The following is a 13,195-nucleotide window of genomic DNA, read 5'->3' as shown; positions in this document are numbered from 1 at the left end:
ATACACATCATGCTGATGACAGTAGAAATCAGGTAGACAAACCCAAGGGAAAGCTTAGCCCCAGAGAAGCAGTCAAAACTGTGGATTCCACTATCCTTCCCTGAGAGACTTCCCCAAAATAGATTCATCAGAAACATCCCAGGGCCTGAGGGGAAACTGTCCTCAGGTGATAGACACCATCCTCAGTGGTAACAACAAAACTCCCATGACTCTAAGACTCTCACTAGTGGAACCCCGTCACTGTCTGGGGCTGTTTTTGCTTTCATGTCACCAGACATCTGCAAAGATACTTGAAAATTGGTGAAGATTCTCTATTATCATAGGTATAAGTCCTTCCTGCTAGCAACCTGCCGCTGTCTCTAAGAGCTTAAACTAGGAAATAAGTCAATCTCTTCCTTAACAGGAAACTTGTTTGAAATGGAAATCTCAGGGACCTCTCCTCTTATCTAGTCATCCAACAATGCTGAGAGAATTCTGCAGGCATTTTTTCTGCTTTCTACTTTCTGTCTCTATTGTGTGTAGGGGAAATTCGCATTAAAAAATGCACTGAAACTAAATAAGGCTTGTGACAGGCATGGCAAAATATAAGTAGAAAATCTGCAATCCAAATAATAAAAGATTTGAGCACATTACTCTACAACAATTTAATCAGCCCCACTCTCAAATAGAACTTCCTTCAGCAGGGGGGTTGGCTCTAGGACCCCCTGGGACACCAAAATCCAAGGATGCTCAAGTCTCTTGTGTAAAATGACATGGTATTTGGAGATCATTTGAGCACAGCCCCTTGTAGATTTTAAATCCCCTCTAGATTATTTGTAAAGCTTAATAGAATGAAAATGACTTGTGAGTAGTTGCCTAGCTATGTCATTCTGGGAATAATGACATGAAAATGTCTGCACATATTCAGTACATTTTGAATATCTATGATCTGTCTTTGATTGAATCTAAAGAAATGGAAACCTCAGACACGAAAGACTAACTATATGAAAAGCAGACATCACAATGGCTCATGCTGCATGCTCTTAACTTTGAATGCGCTAATTTACTTCATTACAGCTCCTGGGAAAGATAAGGAAAGTGGGGTCTTCTCCCAACCTGAGAATTGTCACAGTACAGGGAAGGGTCATTTATGATCAAAACTGCCCTTGCTAGCTTCCCAGGCAAGCACCTTGCTAAAGATCTACTGACCACTTCTCAGGAATTCTAGCCAAGCCAGCACCTTCTGGCTCTGTGGGCGGTAGGTTTCTTCCCCTGGACTTGAAGGTAAAGCAACACAGCTGCGTGGAAAGGCCACGCTGTGGTTTAAACACCAGAATGGCTCTCAGGAGGGAGAACCCTGAGGCATGTCAGCAACAGAGCCTGCAGAGCTGGCTCCAGGCTTCTGCTCTCCATCTGATATGTCTGGGGTCTGAGATACAAACTTGCTGAGTGAGCACTGGACTGAATTACAGCTGTCTGTGGGTTTTTTTTTTTTTCTCTCTTTCCCCTTCCCCCTGACCTTTGTCTGCCAGATGACTGTATCCCACATCTCCACTGTCTTGATCTCTCTCTCTCTCTCTCTCTCTCTCTCTCTCTCTCTCTCTCCCCGCCCCCTTTCTCTCTCTCACTACCTAAGAGCTCTGTTCTAGCTTTTAGAAAGCAGCTGAAGAGTCAAGGTTTAATGAGCACTCATTAACCTGTGATCTTTCGAACCAATTTTTTGGTCCTTAATGCTCTCATCTGGAAAATGGGAATAATATGGCTCCCTCAGGATTTCTGTGAATGAAGCATGTAATAAACTTGACTTCTCTGTACATTAGACATTATCATTAAAAGAAACAGCAGCATGGTTGTGGTTTCTATTAAAAAGGTTTTAACACCTGTGGTAGCTCAAACAGGTTGCAAATGATACATAGGCTTGATGATAGGCCGAAATGACAAGCTGGACTCAACACCAAGCTCCTGTTGCAGCAAATCTCTCTCCTGCCTTGGGCCTCACACACCCATTTAAAGGTGCTGAACTCCAAGGTGCACTCTGAGGCCATGTCGGGCCCTGACACCAAGACTTTCTGATATATCCCTAGCTGTGCTTCCTCTTCTGCTCCACGTCTATAACTCCCCTCATTAAGTTCTCTGAGCCTCCATTTCAAGCCAAACCCAGATCTCCTGCTGACCCTGTACCCTGCTTCTCATGTCACTGAGTTGACTGCCTGCTACTGGCCCTATAAATACCTGACTCACAATATTCCAAGCTCCACAGAATAATAGTAAATAGATAAGCTATTGAGCACATAGCTACCATTCTAAAACGTGACGCAAAAGCACTCATTTTTCATTCTCACAATAACCCTCTCATTTTATTTTTACTGATAATGTGACTGAAGAGGTTTAGTAATTTTCCTAGGAAAGCAGAGCTTTCAGCCCTCATTGTACCTTCAAATTCCATACTGTAATACTGTAATATACAAGAAAGCCTTCATTAAAAATTCTGTGTTGGTTTGAATAGGTAGGTATGTGTGTGAGAGAGAGAGGGAGAAAAGAGAGAGAGACAGAGACAGAGACAACAGCCAGAGAGAGAAAGGATATAAAACTACTTTGGAAGTTACCTGAAACACAAACTTTCTCTTTTATCCTAGCATTTCATACAAGGTCTTGCATATAGGAGGTAAACAAAACATTTACTGACAGAAAAACCTTTGTACCTAGAAAACCTCTAGCCCAAGGCCTAGGCATCTAGGATCTTCAGAAGGTCAATTTTCTGCATCTGAACATCTTTGTGCTGTTGAGATTGGTGTACAGGACCTGCAAAAAAAGCCACCCAGCATGGCCTTCCTTCCGTGCTCCCGAGAACAATGGGACCTAGAGCTTGTTGGTCAGACTTTCTATACAATTCACATGCCACCGCCCTATTCCTCAAGTCCTCCCTTTAGTCTTGTTCCCACAGTTGTACCTGAACCTTTAGTGTGAGATTCGAGGCCGGGGCTGTGTATATCTGCCATGGCACAAAATTCCTGATGTGCAATCTGCCATGTCTTAAGAGCTTCTTGGCAGATACCAGGGCTTAAATATAAATCAAATCTTCTTACTGATGAGTTTGTTAGGAATAAATTATGCCCCATTCATATACAAAGAGCATCAAAAATTATCAATTCTTAATAAACAATGGGCTGATTTATAAAAAGTTCAACAAAACATAGTTCATTCAATCTTTACATCACCAGGCATTCTACAAAGAATTTGCTATGAATACTTAAAAAGTGCATCACAAGTGGACCTTAACATGTCCTGTAATTAGAACTCAATTTAAATACTAGCTAAAGTATGAAAATAGTCAAAGCATGCCTTGAGATGAGCTACAAGATCATCATCACTTTCTCAAGGCTGTACTAGTTACTCCATGCTGAGTAGAATCTAATCCAAAATCGATTCTCCTCATCTAGTGATCATCAAGCAAACTGACATAAAAACTGTCATCAAGATGATAAATAATTTAGAGAGCATAAAAACACACTGAAATTGTAGTTTCTCTGGGAGAAAGATAAATGCAGGTTTCCAGTTGATTGGATCTGTAGGAATCACCCAGAGTTTAGACAAAGATGCCAGATTCTAGCTTAGCTCAATGAACATTTATAATAACAGTAATAAAACATTATAATTAGAAAACTCTTCACAAAGTGTGCATAATCTCATTTAGTTCTTCAACAATACTGTGACATCAGCAGCAGTACCCTATTTTCTAGCTCAGAGAACAGAGGTTATGGGTTGTGAGGGTTCCCCCATTTTATACAGGGAATTAGCTCATTCATTTAATAACCCCTTATTGAAAAATCACCATGTACCAGACTCTGGGATACATTCCAGAGACCTAGAAATGGATAAGTTATTTTTCTTGTCTGAATAGTAGTTGGTGGTATCAAGCTATAGGACTTTTATTGGTCTTTTTTCCTCTTTCCCTGGCCTTTCTCACTCTGCTTTAGGCAAGCTGTTGGCCAGCTCTGAACTCACAGCCTCAGGGGAAACATTCCGCCTGGTGGAAACAAAAGTACCTTGTATATCTTTCTGGCTGTGATATTCCAAAAGCCTAACTTCATTGGAAACCCTCAGATGTTGTAGGGGAAAACAATGGTGTGTCCTGAGGACACTTGAAGGGAGAATTTGTCCAAGTCTAGAGATTCCCCCTTAAGTTCAGAGAACAGGAGAACAGAGAGGTCTGGGGTTCCTGGGAGAGGAGGGACCACCACAAGGGTAGAGTCCTAGCACCTTGTCTGACTCAGCATATAGAAGCAAGAAATCCTTGCCAGTGTGGTTAGGTCCAGCAGAGAGCCAAATGATTTCATGGGGCCATGTACACAGAGAAAGAGGAGGCTCCACAGTGATCCATTTGGATCAATGTTTATGGTATGTCACGTGACTCTGGTCTGAAAAACAAGTCTGAGGTTAGGAGCTCTGAGTAGAAATAAAAACGAATTATATAATATAGATGCTCCAGCTCTCATTCTACTGTTTTTATAGACTGAGATTCATACCCTCTACCAAGGTAATGAAGATTTTGGATTGGAGAAGTCGTTATGACTGTTTCTACTGTTGTATCTAATGTACAGGTGGTGACATACAAAAACCTTAAATTTCAAGTTTGGGACTGAGGAGGACAGGCATGTAACAGGCAGTACTGGAGATGTTTCTCTTTAAACACAGCAGCAGTCAGCTGCGTAGCTGACAGTTGTGACCAAGATGGAACTGGCATCTCCAAATCAGACTTGGATGCCATGTTAGCGGTGTTTTCCAATTAAGTGGGATGTGAAACAGGTCAGGACTTCCTCAGAAATGCCAAATGCATCTGAATTATCTGCCATGAAGGACCCAAAATGGCAGCTATGTAAAACATCAGCAACCAAAGGCAGTGGCCATGATGAGGCAACAGGATAGTTAGGTGAAACGTTAAAGAAGAGTCAGTCCTTCATATCAGCTCCTAGGAGCCAACCACTCCCTTGCAAACTCTTTTGGAAACACATGCTTCACCATGTGAGTGAATGCTAGTGGTGTGTGACTGACGGCAAACCAGAAGTGACTTCAACATTTGTAATAAACATAACAAATAATAATCTCTTTAGAGGAGTAACAACTAAATCACCCAAATGGACCATGAATATAAAATACTTCCTCAGTTTCTTGTCCTAAGGTATATATTCTATTTGTATGGAATTCTTATTCAAATACAGAACTATTAATGTACAAACTTCTTGGCAGGTGAGGACCCTCCCATTAAAAAAAACTAAGGAAACTGAACTTTATTACTTCATAATAAAACTGCTAAAAAATAATAAAAAATAAAAGTCTTTCATAGTACTAGACGGTGCTGTGCATGTTACCAGTGGAAAAGGAAATTATCACCCTTACCCAGCTGTGAACCCTGCAATTACAACTGACAGGTACAATACTGACATGAATATCATGGACGTAACCAACTGCCTTCTAATTGGATTTAAGGTCTATTTCACAATAGGGAGTTCATTCCTGACACTGTTATCAGGGCCAAAAACCTGTGTCCTGATAAGTGATCGCAGGCCATAGGGAGAAACTACTATATCATTCTAAATAGATACAGAATTAACCAACTCCTAATGACTTATTTTTATTCCCATATATTAGTGCATCTCTCAACTCTCAACAGAAGTTCTTCTTGCAGCAGATGGCAAGGGACGGAGTGATCCACAACCAGTCAACATGCAGATAATAAACGAAATCAAGAGTGCTCAACCCTAAACAGGACACTGTATCACACTGTCTCTTCCCAGGACTGAAGAGGGAGGGGTAGAAAAACTATAGGAGCCAGAGGCAGTGGATGAATACAAGAAAACTGCTGTCTGAACACCACAGGGGGAGGGGCGGGGGGGTTGCATATGTGATCTCACAGTGCTTATGATAATATGGGCAAGACCTGTACAAACCCAAGCCCGACAGGGGCCCCGTATGGATGGGGGAGCAGAGGAAAAATCCCCAGCCCTACCTGAGGCTCTATTGGCAAATGATAGGTGCTGGGGGAGGGAGTCAGTTTTCCTACTGGTATGATGTCTGGTAGGTTGACCAGACTCCAAGGCATTGACCCACACCCAAGAGCATAGCACTTGGGAAGCACAGATTAGACTTGATAGGCCTTTTAAAAAATAGACAAATCATAATAGAGGACATGAAGTCAGGGGTATAGCAAGGTAAAAGTGGAGAAGGGGCGGGTCTGAATATTATCAACATACATTGTTCAAAATTCTCAGGTCAATAAAAATATTAAAAATTTAAAAATTAAAATCTTGAAAGTAGCCAAAAGAAAACAAATCACCTGCAGATAAATAAGTGATTCGAATAACTTTAAGTGTTTTATTTTGAGCACGTATATGTGTGCATGGGTACCCAGAGTTCAGAGGACAACTGAGGGGAATCGGTTCTCTCCTTCCACCCTAGGATCAAAGTGAAGTCACCAGGCTTGACAAGTGCCTTTACCTCCCTAAGATGCCTTGCCCAACCCACAAATGGATTTAAACTTCTTGTCATAAGCCACTGGCAACAGCAATCCAGAGTTCTATACCCAGTGAAAATATCCCTCAAGAATGAAGGCAACATAAAGTATAGACAGTAAATAAAATATGAAGGGACTGGGGTACAAGCACACCTACATGCTGAGAAACGCTTAGCTCTTAGGCCTGAAAGAAAAGAAACTTCTTTTGTAACAGACAAAGACTATTACAGAGTTCTACAGCTGGTCACACACAGACATTAGGTGTCTATGAAATGCCCAACCCTAAGTGACACAACTACAATGGAACCTCTACACCTAGGACTCACAGAATATAGTGGAACAAGGGGTAGAGAGAATACTAATCTATCTCTTAACTCTCATCAACAAAGCTTCTTCATGCAACAAAGGGCAATAAACACAAAGGGCCCAAAATGGGTAGAGCATAGAAGGTAAGAGTCTGCAGTCTGGGTCCTTGGACAGGACTTCTATATTAAACTTTACCCACCCAGGGATCAGGGACTATTGCAGAAAAGGAGGCAGAAAGATTGCAAGAGTCAAGGAGGAGGTGCATGACCATATGGAAATAGAGTCTTACAGGCTCTTGGGACCTTGCTTATATGAACTTAGAACAATGGTGACGGTATGCACAAGACCCATGCAAACTCAAGCAGACAAAAACTCAGCATAGAACAATGGAAATGGGCAGCAGGCCCTAATCTTAGCCAAAGAACTACTGGGCAGCTGATTACTGCTGGGAGAGGAAGAGGTGATCTTCTTTAAGGGAGTGACTCTAGATAGACTGACTAGACCTCAGTGGATGAACTTGCTCTGAAAGACATCAGGAGACACTAATTTGACTCTATAGGCCTTAACACAAATGACAGAATGCATGAAATGTGGTGAGATGGTGGCTAAATATAGTGGGAGGTGCCAATGGGGATGGGGATATGAAGATGACTAAGATGTTGTGTATGAAATACACAAAAATTCAATAAAAATATATAAAAATAGTAAATAAAACACTTTTAGAAAGAAATGATACTAGAGGAAGACAGAGTTTCAAGTGAAATAGAAGCTCACAGGAAATGTACAGGTAGCAAGCAGAAAGGCTCTTATTTCCCTCATCGTCCCAGTTAAATAGATACCACCTTGCCTTCTTGGATATACAAGGATAAAGGCAATCATAATGTAAAGACGGATGCTTTTTATACTCTGTCAAATCCCTATAAGCAATTAAAGACACTATATTGGTCAGCATGTAGCCCCGGAGTAGAAACTAACGTAGTTATCTAAACAGAGAAAATGTAAGAGAAAAGAAATGATAATAATTAGCAAAATGTGTCTAACTTCATAAAAGCATAGAGGCAGACTTTGAAGGATCACAAACTCAGGAAGCAGCTACCATCTATAGGGCAAAGAGAGATATCATAGGGGATTGATAATTTAGAGGAGTCCTTCTCCCACTGAGGCTGAAATTAAGACGTCACTGGAGACACTGTGGCCTCCACAGGGACAGACAGCCTTCCAGAGGCAAAGAAATTTGCTAGCATATTTGGACTAGAGCTGGTCTGTGGAGGTAACCCATTGGATGGTCCAGAACCTCGCCAAAGAATGCAAGCCAGCTACAGCTTGTCCACAGGACGTGGTCTGCTAAGCCACCAGATGGGGAGAGCAGGAAGAGGTCTCGGGCAGAGATCCTCCCTGGAGTTGGGATCTGGATGTTCACACAATGGGGGAAGGGACTAAAGTGCCAGAAGGAGAAGTCTTTGCCTTTATGACATTGCAGCCTTCTACTGCCCTCTATCTGCCTAGCCTAACTTTGAGCCAGTCAGAGGGCTGCTTACAATTTCCAGCTCCAATACCAGAAATCAAAGCAAAAAGTGGCAGCTTCAGAATTGAGATGCAGTAAATTGGTAATTTTCCCAGATGTGAAGTCTAACACCCAGGGACAGCACCAAAAATTAAAAGAGATATAGAGCTTAAAAAACAGAAGAAGCTGGGTGTGGTGGTATATGCCTTTAATCCCAGCACTCTGGAGGCCAAGGCAGGAGATCTCTGTGAGATCAAGGCCAGCCTGGTCTACATAGTGAGTTCCAGCAGCTGACTTTACAGGAAGACCCTGTCTCAAAAAAAAAAAAAAAACAAAACAAAAAAAAAAATAAAGCAGGAGATAGATTCAAATAGAATTCATTAAAAACACATTCAAATAACCCCAAAACAGCAGGAAAGGAGAAGCAAAGGAACAAGAAACAGAAATTTGTGTATGTGTGTGTGTGTGTGTATAAATATATGGCAATACACATACATTTTTTATGGCAAAATCGCAAGCTCAACACCATTGTCCTGAATGAAAGAAGTCAGGCAAAAGAGTACCCACAGCAAGATCCTATTTATATAAATTTCTAGAAAATTCTACCAAGTTTGTAAAGGAAGGAAGCATATTGGGGTTTCTCTGCAACTAGAGGTGAAGACACATGTTGGGCTGCAGAGTAGCATGTAGAAAGCTTTGGGAGGAGGACAATGTTTTGTGGGGTTGGTGAAAGCTGTGGTTTTCATGGGTGTACTTATCTGCCAAATTGCAGTGTACCATACATTCAAAACAGATATAGTTTATTATAGATTAATTTTACCTCAACTGAGTTAGAGGTAAATGCATGTAGAATGCATTCTAATCACTCTCAACCCTCATCTTCTCTTATCTCCCTCTCATCCATGTCAATCCCCACTTCTCCCTACAAATACTTTCCCACATTCATGTATTTTCTGTTTTATTTTGTGACCAACTGAGTTTAACCAAGGCTGTCTGTATGACTACAGGTTTAGAACTATCCACTGGAGTCTGATGGACTCACTATTGGACACAACTGAAGGTCATAATTCTCCCTCACACAGAATCTACCAGTAGCCAATAGCTCAGCGAGGAGGAACAGAGCCTCATGACTACCTCTTCTCCATGACAGACTGCTGATAGAGCCAGTCTTGTGCAGGCCCAGTGCGGGTAACCGCAGCTGTGAATTCATGGTTGTAATGAAGATGGAATTTCATAGCTCTTCTCCCTATCTTCCACCTCTTACATTCTTTCCCTCCCGTCTCAGAGATGTGTGAGCCTTCAAGAGGGTGACATAAGCATCTTATTTAAGGCAAGCACTCCTCTTATTCTTAGCACTGTGAACAGCCATGAGTCTACATTCACTTTGCTGTTCACTGCAAAGAAAGACTTTCCTGATTAAGGCTGAGGCAGCCTTCATCCCCAATTAACTCAGCCCCAGCCCATTTCTGCAGCCTTGCCACATGTTACAGAATTCTGCATACCTGGGCACCTTCAACTGAGGTCTTTAAGGCAATGGAAAAAATGTTCTAGTAGGAACAAAGAGACCAGGGAGCCTTAAAGTTGTAGGAAGAGCTGGCCTCTTGGTGTCCCTGAGCTGTACTGTATAGCCTCCTCCACCAGAAATGGAACCTAGAGTCTTAGAAACGTTGCATCACCCAGAGAGAAGCAGTCAAAGTTTCAGCTTTCAGACCCAAGAGCAGAGACAAGGGCTGGTGATGTATCACTATCTGAAGTGTATGTACTGTTGGAGCAGCTGTCCATGGCAGGATAAAGCACCTGATAGAAAACTCCTAAATAGAGACATTTAAACAGGCCTGGGCTCAAGCACTGGCTCCTGATTTCTGGTTTGATGAACAGATAGTTCTAAGAGTTGAACAGCGCCCCCCCTTGGAGGAGCGCTGAGATGTGACGGTTCAATCAGCAAAGACAGGAGGCTGAAGTAGAGCCACAGGTAGAATCCGGGCTATAATAAACAACCATTCACCTGCCTGTCCCTCTTGGATAGCTTTAAAAACAAAAGCAAATAAACGTGGACTGATATGATTCACTAGTATGAGATAGAGCCTGCCCATGATCCACCAGAATGGGGAACACCTTATCCATGCCTGTCAGCTTTAAAGAACTCAAAATTGATGATGTTGGGAGAGACTGTGAAGAGTTTTCTGGGTCTAATTAAATAGAGTATGAGAAGTTCTTTAGAGGAAACAAAGGGAAAAACATTTAAAGGAATGATTCACTCAAAGTAATTGGTATACTTTCATTTTGCAAATATAAAGCATTGAACTAATTGCTTAGTGGTAAGGAAAGTTTTAAGAACTGACTTTTCCAAACACAGCAGTCTGCTTATAATAATATAAATAGAAGTACATGACCTGAAGCCACAAAAATGTTTTCCTCTTGGTAGATTGAAAAGTTAAATATAATAAAGGATTTCCATTCCTTTAACGTTGCCATCTTGGAAAGCCATGACTTTATTCCCCCAAAGAATTCTATTTTGGAACTCAATTGTCCTTTCACCATTGTGAAATTTCTTTACATCCACATGGCCTTTGGATGCTATACTCTGAATATAGCTACTCCAGAGCAGACAGCATGTAAGTATAGCACCATTGGTTGATATGATAAGAACAGTACAGGTTTGCAGTCCCGTTCCCTGCTTCTCATTATCATGATCTTTGAGTCATGTAGTTTCTCTGAACCGCAGCATCCTCACCTGTGAAAACAGTAATAAAACCACTCACATCACAAGGATGTTCAGAGAGCATTTTAAAACTCATGAAGGGTCTGACGAGATAGCTCAGTGAGTAGCAGGCTTGGTGTATAAGCACGAGGACCTGAGTTTAGATGCCCAGCACTTACATAAAGACTGGGCACAGCAACTTGAACATCAGTAACCTCAGTGCTAGTGGGGCAGAGACAGGTGGATCCCAGAGGGCTTGCTGGCCAATCACTCTAGCTGAAATGGTGAGCTCCAGGTTCAGTGGGAGACCCTGCCTCAAAATAATAATAAAGTGGGAAGTGATAGAGGAAGACTCTGGATGTTGACCTCTGGCCTCAGCATACACACCCAAGGGTTTACACATGCACATACAACACATGCATATGAGAGAGAGAGAGAGAGAGAGAGAGAGAGAGAGAGAGAGAGAGAGAGAGAGAACATGAAATTGTCAGACACAAATGATCAATAAATACTGGTCCTATTCTTTGCCCAGTAAATAAACTTTCTTTTCTTCATACGATTTCATTTTGGTGACAGAGAAAGGTACTCAAAATGATTTACTTAATGTAGGGAGCCATGGGGCCCCTACCCAGAAATAGTAACTATTGTCTGTGAAGCAAGCTGTTTACAGCTTCAGCCTCTGACTTCCTTTTAAGAGTAGCCAGATGACTGTGAAAAACATGTTTTTCTGCCTCAACCTTGTAAATTTCCTCGTCCTGTAAAAACATCCTGCCTCATGGTCTGGCTGTGGAATCTGCAGTAAACAGCAGAACTTATCTGCCCAGCTTCTTCCGCCCTCTGCTTCCCTATAAAAGCTTTGTGCAGACGTTCAATAAACGAGACTTGATCAGAGCACTGTCTTGTCTCCATTCTCTGTGTCTCTTGCCCCATTCAATCCCCACTCCTCACTCCAGGTACCCTGTTGAAAGCCCCGCGGGCCGGGACATCTGGCGCCCAACGTGGGGCTTGGATACTGAGGCAGCAGTGAGGGAGACGACGTGAAAAGGAACACATTCGACAAGTTTTGAGACACATCTGAGCCGCCATGGGAACCTGCCTCGGCTGAAACCGAAAGTAAGTGGAAACGTCCGATCATGGGGCAAGAATTGAGTCAGCATGAGCTTTATGTTAAGCAGTTAAAAGAGGCTTTAAAGACACAGGGAGTAAAGGTTAAAACTACAGATTTATTTCATTTCTTTGATTTTGTAAAGGACACTTGTCCCTGGTTTCCCCAAGAGGGAGCCATAGATATAAAAAGATAAAAAAGTGGGACATGCATTACAAGGACATTAAGTTGGAGGAGATGCATCAGTCACTGATATTCAAACGAATTAAGCAAGAAGAGATGCGTCAGGCGCTGATGCTTAAATTACAAAAGCTTAAACTAGGTAGAGGTAGTGAGGCTGTTGTAGATAAAGGAAGAGCAGATAGAGAAAGAGCTCATCCATTCCCCGGAGGGCCTGGCCTCCATTCATATAAAGAAAATTTTAATGACCCTGATAGATTTTCCTCCCATATGGAGGCTTTTCCCGTAACAGAAACAGTTGATGACCGGGGGCAGACATGGAGACATCATAGAGGACATGAATTCCAAGTAATCAAAGAATTAAAGGCTGCTGTGTCGCAGTATGGGGCTACAGCTCCATATACCTTGGCTCTTGTGGAAGGGGAGGCTAAGAAATGGCTAACTCCTATTGATTGGAATACTCTGGTAAAGGCAGTCCTTAGTGGGGGTGATTATTTGCTATGGAAATCAGTATTATAACAGCTGTAAAGAAACAGCTAAAAAAATCAACAAACTGGAAATGGATGGGATTTTGATATGTTAATAGGTGGAGGCCAGTATGAATCCAGTGAATGACAGATGCACTACGATGCAGGTCTTTTTGCACAAATTCGAGTTGCTGCCATGAAAGCATGGAAAAAACTTCCGGTCAAAGGGGACCTGGGAGCTTCTCTCAATTCAGTTAAGCAGGGATCTGATGAGCCTTTTGCAGATTTTGTTCATCGGTTAATGACCACAGCAGAGAAAATATTTGGAAATGTTGACGCAGGGCTAGAGTATGTGAAACAGTTGGCGTATAAAAGTGCTAATCCTGCCTGCCAGGCAGCCATTAGGCCTTACAGGAAAAAGACTGATTTGACTGGTTATATA

At 42.0% G+C, this 13,195-nt stretch overlaps 1 pseudogene; it reads left to right on the top strand.

The window, feature by feature from the left end:
* The first annotated feature begins 4,547 nt into the window (after positions 1-4,547).
* Positions 4,548-5,016, top strand: LOC115070760 (annotated as a pseudogene).
* Positions 5,017-13,195: the final 8,179 nt, after the last annotated feature.

Source organism: Nannospalax galili, unplaced genomic scaffold (genome assembly GCF_000622305.1).
Source record: "Nannospalax galili isolate Female #2095 unplaced genomic scaffold, S.galili_v1.0 scaffold57, whole genome shotgun sequence".
Lineage (NCBI taxonomy): Eukaryota > Metazoa > Chordata > Mammalia > Rodentia > Spalacidae > Nannospalax > Nannospalax galili.
The sequence above is the reverse complement of the archived record's forward strand: the minus strand, read 5'-3'. Positions and strand labels throughout refer to the sequence as shown.